The 8196-nt window shown below is 38.4% G+C and overlaps 1 protein-coding gene across 2 annotated transcripts in view; it reads right to left on the reverse strand.

Moving 5' to 3' along the window:
* The window catches only part of LOC106870130 (small cardioactive peptide-related peptide), a 40570-nt gene that overhangs the window by 31547 nt on the left and 827 nt on the right, over nucleotides 1-8196 (reverse strand). The gene's annotated exons all lie outside the window — the stretch shown is intronic.

Below are 8196 nucleotides of genomic sequence, written 5' to 3' on the forward strand. Positions count from 1 at the left end.
TGAATGAAAGACTCATGTTTCCAGGGAGTCTCTCTAAGTCGAGCCGCTACCATTACGGACTTAGAGATCACAACCCCAGTAATACGGACTTGTCATTAGTGTGCCACAAGATAGAATTGCAAGACGGTTCCTTCAAGCCGAGCCAACTGGAAGGAGAGCTAGGGGTAGTCGAAGAAGAGATGGTTGGGTAATATCGACAGTCTATGGGGCGGCGAGCTGGCAAAATGGTTAATAATATTATTATTATTATTATTATTATTATTATCATTATTATTATTATTATTATTATTATTATCAACACTGTCCAATCTCTTAATACTCGGCTTTTGGACTAGATTGTATTACATTCTTGGCCATAACATCTCTGCTAATTCTTATCACTGTCATTTTGTGTGACTCAAGTTACGCCTCGAAGTGGGAAAAACGGTTTTTATTTCCTAGAATATGAAGAAAAATTCGAAAGAAAGAAAGTAGAGAAAAAGAGTGAGTGAGAGTATATATGCATGGGAGAGAGAGAGAGAGATAGAGAAAGAGAGCGAAAGATAGAGAGAGAAATAAAGAAATAGAAGGGAGAAACAAAACAAAAACAAACAAAAAAACCCCAGATATGTCAAACACTTCAAGCAAACGGAAGTTTCTATTTACCAAAATAAATTAATATGTCAGGCCTTGAAATATCCCTTATATTATTCCTTTCATGTGATGCAACAAAATATACAAAACTATCAGTGTTTCTGGTAATTACAAGCCGGTAGCTGTGGATATCATAAGGTTCTCGTTTGAAGCATGTATTAGGGATATTTCAATGAAGGAGCCATGTTCCACTCATGTAAATGCCTAATTCGATACAGTATGGTCATGAATGGTGGGTATTGACCGAATGAATACGATCGTAAATACAAGTAACCTAAATGGGGATCCTTCAAAGGATCGACAGGGTGTGTAACTCGGAGATCAGGGAGTCTCTCTAAGTCGAGCCGCTACCATTACGGACTTAGAGATCACAACCCCAGTAATACGGACTTGTCATTAGTGTGCCACAAGATAGAATTGCAAGACGGTTCCTTCAAGCCGAGCCAACTGGAAGGAGAGCTAGGGGTAGTCGAAGAAGAGATGGTTGGGTAATATCGACAGTCTATGGGGCGGCGAGCTGGCAAAATGGTTAGCACGCCGGGCGAAATGCTTAGCGGTATTTCGTCTGTCGTTACGTTCTGAGTTCAAAATCCGCCGAGGTCGACTTTGCCTTTCATCCTTTCGGGGTCGATAAATTAAGTACCAGTTACGCACTGGGGTCGATATAATCGACTTAATCCCTTTGTCTGTCCTTGTTTGTCCCTTCTAGGTTTATTCTCTTGCGGGCAATAGAGAAATAAATATCCACAGTCTTAGTTGGTCGCGCTTGGGAATCCAGTTGGTAAATCTGGTGATGATTGCTTTTAATATGACCCTATGGAGGTGGTGCCTGGGGACTCTAACCCTACAGCCCTCCCAGGAATAATGGACGGTAGATGGTTGTAGAGATGTTTCCCAGTTAAATGTTCGCCTGCGTAGGTTCTATCACTCCATTATCTTGCATTATTTGCTCTGTTTTTTTTTAAAGTTCTGGGTTCACATTACGTTGATGGCAATTTGCCTTTCATTCTTTCGGAGGCTGACAAAATAAAGTACCAGGCAAATACTGTGGTCTATGAATTCGACTAACTCTCTTCCCTCAAAATAGCTGGTTTTTGTACCTAAATCAGAAAATATAATTTTATGGTATTTGTTCAGTCATTAGATTGCGGTATTTATTCTATCGGTCTCTTATTGCCGAAACGCTAAGTTACGGGGATGTAATCCATTCAACACCGGTTGTCAAGCGGTGGTGGTAAGACAAACACAGATACAAAGACACACACAGACACACACAAACACACACACACACATACGACGAGCTTCTTTCAGTTTCCATCTATCAAATCCACTCAGAAAGTGTTGGTTGGCCCGCGGCTATCGTAGAAGTTACTTGCCCAAAGAGCCACAAAGTGGGACCGAATCTGGAACCGTGTAGTTGTGAAGCAAGTCTCTTACAACACAGCCACACTTGTTTCTTTACATTCTGGGTTCAAATCCTACTAAAGTCAACTTTGCCTTCATCCTTTCAAGGGCGATAAATTACCGATCAGGTATTGGAATCTATTGAGCCCTTCTCATAAACAATAATTTCATTGTCACTAAGTACCAGCTATTTTTAGTCTCAGTTCATCCCTGATCCAGCCGTGAACACCATGTCTTTAATTCAGATATAGTATATATAAAAAGAATGTATCTATTCTCTCCTTTCTGTTGCGTTATACAGTGTATGCGATTTGATTGAAATTAAGTTATTATTTCTAGCAAGTCTAGTAAGAATGTAGAGAACTTTTGCTGGTTTCTTCGAATGACGTTAATGTAGTATCTGAATGAGATCACTTTCATTCGGAATTGAAACCAAGGCAACAACTTAACACGTCTGCATTATACTTCTGGTAGTACGACGCTCGTTCATGGTCGAACAGTTGTGATTATACACGGAAAATTCACTGTTATATTAGACTATCGGGTAGATATAGCTAAATATATGAAGGAAAAAGAAAAAGCAAAACAGAAAAGAGAACAAATAATATAACTATATATTCTTAGTGAAAATTTCGTTGCTATGGTTGAAACAATTTCACTAACACTAAAATGAACATATTAGCTTTATGTCTCGGTCTTTTTTTTTTTTTTTTTACCTTTGTATCGTTTTGTTTTCAGAAGAAAAATGTTCGACTGAAGTATTTCCTCAATTAGAAGAAATATCTTTTGTTCACAATTTCATTTATGACAATTATTTTTGTTACACGGCAAAATAACAACAATAAAAATAATAATACCGATAACAGCCAGTAAATAGCTTTATAGTTGATTTCATTAATTAAATTTTATATTTATTTATTTTTATTTCATTTTTCATTTATTTTTCTCTACTTTTTTTTTTTTACTGATTGAAACCCACAGTTTGTCAGAGGTTTCGTTTTTATCATTTGTCTGTTGTCTTGAAGATTGTACGACATTAACGAGAGCATGTATGAACAAAACAACAACATCAAAAACAATATAACAAGCAAGATCTTTAAAAAATGACGAAACCCGGAAGTTTGGCATTTATTTTGAAAGCATTGTACACATTGGATTTCTAAATTTTTATTCAACGGTTTGTAAACAAACAATATTTAACAACCTACTCGAAGATTTTATTCTGTTTGAGATGCAGTGACCATGACTACGGAGTGTATACATGTTCGTATATAAATAACACAGCTACTATATAAATATGAGCAGTTATAAGCATGTAGCTTAACCAGCGAAAAAAATCTTGTTTGTTTCGCACCTTCGGGCTCATCAGATCGATGCTTTTCTCGGTTTCTTAAACGTAAAGTAACTGAAAGTACACAATTTCCTCCCGGATGGGACGTCATTCATTAGTCTGTTGCGAAGCTAACCCACTGCTCTTACTGGTATTGATTTTCAGTTGAGTTGTGTGAAGCTGCATGAAATAAAGCGCTTTGTTTAAGTTTACGACGCACTACCTTGTCCAAGATCGGAATCCACATCCTGACGACCACGAGTTCAACGCTCTAACTATTAGACCAACTTAACCTGTACATAAGCGTAATCAATATATCAATCAATGTATAAGGTGGGGGAGCTGGCCAGAATCGTTAGCACGTCAGGTAAATTGCTTAGCGACATTTCGTTCGTCTTAACGTTCTGAGTTCAAATTCCGCCGGAGTCGACTTTGTATTTCATTCTTTTGGGGAGTGAGGGTGGGAAAGGTATGCTATAGTTTTTGCATAGGGCACGAGGCCAGCAATTTTGACAGAAGGAAGTTAGTCGATTTCATAGACCACAGTATTTGTCTGGTACTTTATTTTGTCAGCCCTCGAAATGATGAAAGGCAAATTGACATCAACATAATGTGAATCCAGAACCTAAAAATCCAAACTTGACACTGGGGTCGATGTAATCGACTTAACCTCTCTCCCAAAATTGCGGGCCTTGAGCCAAAATTAGAAATCAGTATATCAAACAAAGTAACTAATGAGATTAATTTCTTACCATTTCTGCGAATAGTAAAGACTGAATTTCTTTGGGGAAGTACGATGAGAATTCTTTACAATCATAAAATGTCAACAGCAAAAACATCTCATTATCTTATTGAAAAAGTGACTCGCAGACACCCAAGTCGATGGCAGTTTGGGATGCTAGCAGAATGGCCAACGGCTCGTATCCTAGCTACAGTTCAACGATGTCTTAGTAGCTCAACAACGTTTAGCAGTTCAACGGCGGCTTGATTAACAAGTCATTTCACTGTTGATATCAGAGTACATCTAAATTTAAACGAGGAACGATTGAAGGATATGCAATCGCTGTAAAGAGCAACATCCCCGTAAACATACTGGGTGTTTTATTGGTTTACAAACTTAAGTTTAAAGCTCTTTTTAGAAGCTCAGATCGAAGCAATGTTAATGCCGCTAAGTCGTGTGAATTCCTAATAAAAACTATAAGCCGCAAATTTTGGAAATACGTTTGTGTCGGCAGATTATATGAATATACATTCTGCGATGGACAGCGACAGTCAGAGGACTATTGTTGCAATACAAGAAATCACTATCGGTGTTAACTCTTAAGTATTGTATAAAATATTGTTGACAATATGTTTTATGTATGATTTGACTCAAACATCTTGAGTTATTATCAGTAACGATGGATGAAATATAATGTCGGTTGAAACAGGAATAAAAGGCAGAATAGTGAGATATCGAACTATATAATATAAATCATCCGGTTCGAAAAGAGAGAGAGAGAGAGAGAGAGAGTTGCACGGCTGGTATGTATTTTCAGCTGATTAGACTGAAAAATGTGTAAATGAAGTGTCTTGTTTAAGGACTCTCGACGCACTGCCTTATCAAGGAATTGAATCCTCAACATCCAGACCAGCATTATACACTCTTCAACGCAACCTACACTTGTGAGAAACAGTTTACTCAAATAAAACATTCTTAGTTTTGGAGAAAGAAAGCAAATGGCAGTATAATAGTTCGTACATGACTCACATATACACACATACGCGCCACCACACGCACACACACACACATGTGCATACACACACATGCGCACATACATGTGCATACAGTTACAACTAAGTCAACGCAGGATGAAGGCACGGATATGCGATTAATAAGAACGCTTCGCAACTTTGCGATTTCTGATTCGATTCCACAGCACGAAAAATTGGTCAAATTTAATATAGCCACGAATTGAACAAAAGTGAAATTTGACAAATGGAGAAGCTGTTGGAACCCCAAAATGGGAGACAGACTACATCCATCATTCAGATTAATAATATTACATGGTCCGAAGGCGGCGAACTGGCAGAAACGTTAGCGCCCCGTGCTAAATGCTTAGCGGTATTTCGTCTGCCGTTACGTTCTGAGTTCAAATGCCGTCAAGGTCAACTTTGCCTTTCATCTTTTTGGAGGTTGATAAAACAAAGTGCAACTTATGCACCAGATCGGTATAGTCGACACCCCCGGTCCTCCCAAATTTCTGGTTTTTATGATCGGTGGATTTCGTCGGTACGAAATGGCTTGTGGTATTTGTCCAACTCCTTACTATCTGAGTACAAATCTCGGCGAGGCTAACTTTGTTTTCATCTTTTTCGAGATCAATAAAATAAGTACTAGATTTGTACTGGGATGGATGTAATCCATTTCCCCTCCTCCTATCAGAATTTTGGCCGCGTACCAAAATTAGAAAGAAGAGTAGTGATAGAATTTGATGTGAATTTTTAACAAAGGTTGTAAGCTGCAGATTTTGGAAGTGCATAGAATCGAGCAGATGGATTTTAATACACAAGTTTAATAAAAGGAAAGTTTAGTGTAAATGAGGTCTGAAATTAGAATGTTAAGGAACGTGTCTAAATAAGGCTGAAATTTTTGCCAATTCACTACCACCGTGTATACTTTACACTAAACCTTATACTAATATGTTGGATTCAAACTTTTAAAATGGTTTCTTCCCCCCTCCCCTCCCCACTCTCTTTCTCTATCTCTCACACATACACACATACACATACATACGCACACACTTTTCCTCTGTAAATGCAAATTTTCATCCTGCAGCAAATAATGATATTGGCTTAAAATTTTGGCACTAGGCCAGAAATTTGATGGGAAGGAACTCAGTCGATTACATCAGCCCCAGCGTTGAACTGGTACTATTCTTTTTTATCGACGCCGAAAGAATGAAAGGCAAAATCGAAATGAGAAGAATTTGAACTCAAAACGTAAAGACGGACGAAATGCCGCTAAGCATTTTGTCCAGTGTACTAACGATTCTGCCTGCTGGACGCCTTTATGAGGATAATCTGTTTTACAATAGATACAATTTAGTGGAAGGGATAAGTCGATGACATCGATCCCGTTGTTTCACTAGTACTTAATTTATCAACCCCGAAAGAATGAAAAGCAAAGTCGACCTCGGTGGAATTTGAACTCAGAACGTAATGAGGGAACTCAGGACGTAAAGCATTTTGCCCGGTGTGCTAACGATTGGAATAATCCTTTCTACTAAAAAAGCACAATGCCTTAAATTTGGGGGCGGGGGCTAGACGATTACATGAACCCAGTGCTCAACTGGTACTTATTTCATTGACCCCGAAAGGATAAAAGGCAAAGTCGACCTCGGTGGTATTTGAATTAAGAACGTAAAGACGGATGAAATGCCGCTAAGCATTTTGTCCGGCATGCTAACGATTCTCGTTGTAATAATCCATTCTGCTGGAGACACAAGGCCTCAAATTTGGGTGGGAGAGGTGACTAGTCGATTACATCGACCCCAATGTTTCACTGGTACTTAATTTATCGACTCCGAAAGGATGAAAGGCAAAGTCGAACTGGGCGGAATTTGAACTCAGAACGTAGTGACAGGCGAAATACCACTTTCTCGTCATAATAATCCTTTCTGCTCGAGGCACAAGGCCCCAAATTTCTGGGGAGGGGACTAGTCAATTACATCGACTCCAGTGTTTCACTGGTACTTAATTTATCGACTCCGAAAGGATGAAAGGCAAAGTTGACCTCGGTGAAATTCGAACTCAGAGCGAAACGACGGGCGAAATATCGCTAAGCATTTCGTCCAGCGCGCTAACGATTCTGCCAGCTCGCTGCCGTCTCTCGTTTAATAAATAGCAATAACAAAGAATCGTAAAAGTTTGCGTTTAGAAACGGACAGGTAACCAAACGAACAAAAACAAATAACAAACAACACAACAAACACAAAAACACAATACTTTAGTCTCATAATTAAACATGTTGTATAAGTACCATGTGCAGTCTTCGAACCACGCCCCAAATTAAAACAGCACACATAGGAGGAGTTTGATCACATTGTTAGTAATTAAAGAAACTTTGGCCGGTTATGGAGTAGAATTTCTCACTCAAGTCACAAAAGTTTACTAGTAAACGGTAACAACGAACAAATAGATAGGAAAAAATTGTCAGGATAAAGCTGAGAGGTCAAAATGTCGACGTTTTGAACACGTATCGTCGGAGATGGGACACGAAACATGGTATCGTTTAAATGTTTTCGTTAACACTTTTAAGGAGAACACTGTTGAGAACATACAGCTAACAGGTTCGAATATAGCGTAAAGACAACAGCAAAACCATACATGTCACAATAAGTTTAGATACATATAGCCACCGCAGTATATATATAAAAGTATGTTACTAAATTTGAGAAAATATGAACTGAACAGAATATCATTTATACAAACTAACAATCATACATTCATATACAAATACATACGTTACGTACGTGTGTATATTGGTATGTGTCTATCAAAAATGGACCAAAGGTCCTGTCCAAGATAGGATCATGAGGTCGGTTTCAAGGTCCGCTGCAGGATTCTACTCAATTTTGCTAGCTGAATGGGACTGGAGCAAAAGAAAACGAAGTGTTTTTCTTGAGGTCACAATGGATCGCCTGCTCCAAGAATCTAAATCACACTATTATGGTCAAGAGTGGAACACCCTAACCACTAAACCACGCGACTCCGTCCCTCACATATATATGAACATATGTGTGTATGTGTGTATGTATATATATATATATATATATATATATATATAT

The sequence above is a fragment of the Octopus bimaculoides genome, chromosome 12 (assembly GCF_001194135.2).
Source record: "Octopus bimaculoides isolate UCB-OBI-ISO-001 chromosome 12, ASM119413v2, whole genome shotgun sequence".
In the NCBI taxonomy this organism is placed as follows: domain Eukaryota; kingdom Metazoa; phylum Mollusca; class Cephalopoda; order Octopoda; family Octopodidae; genus Octopus; species Octopus bimaculoides.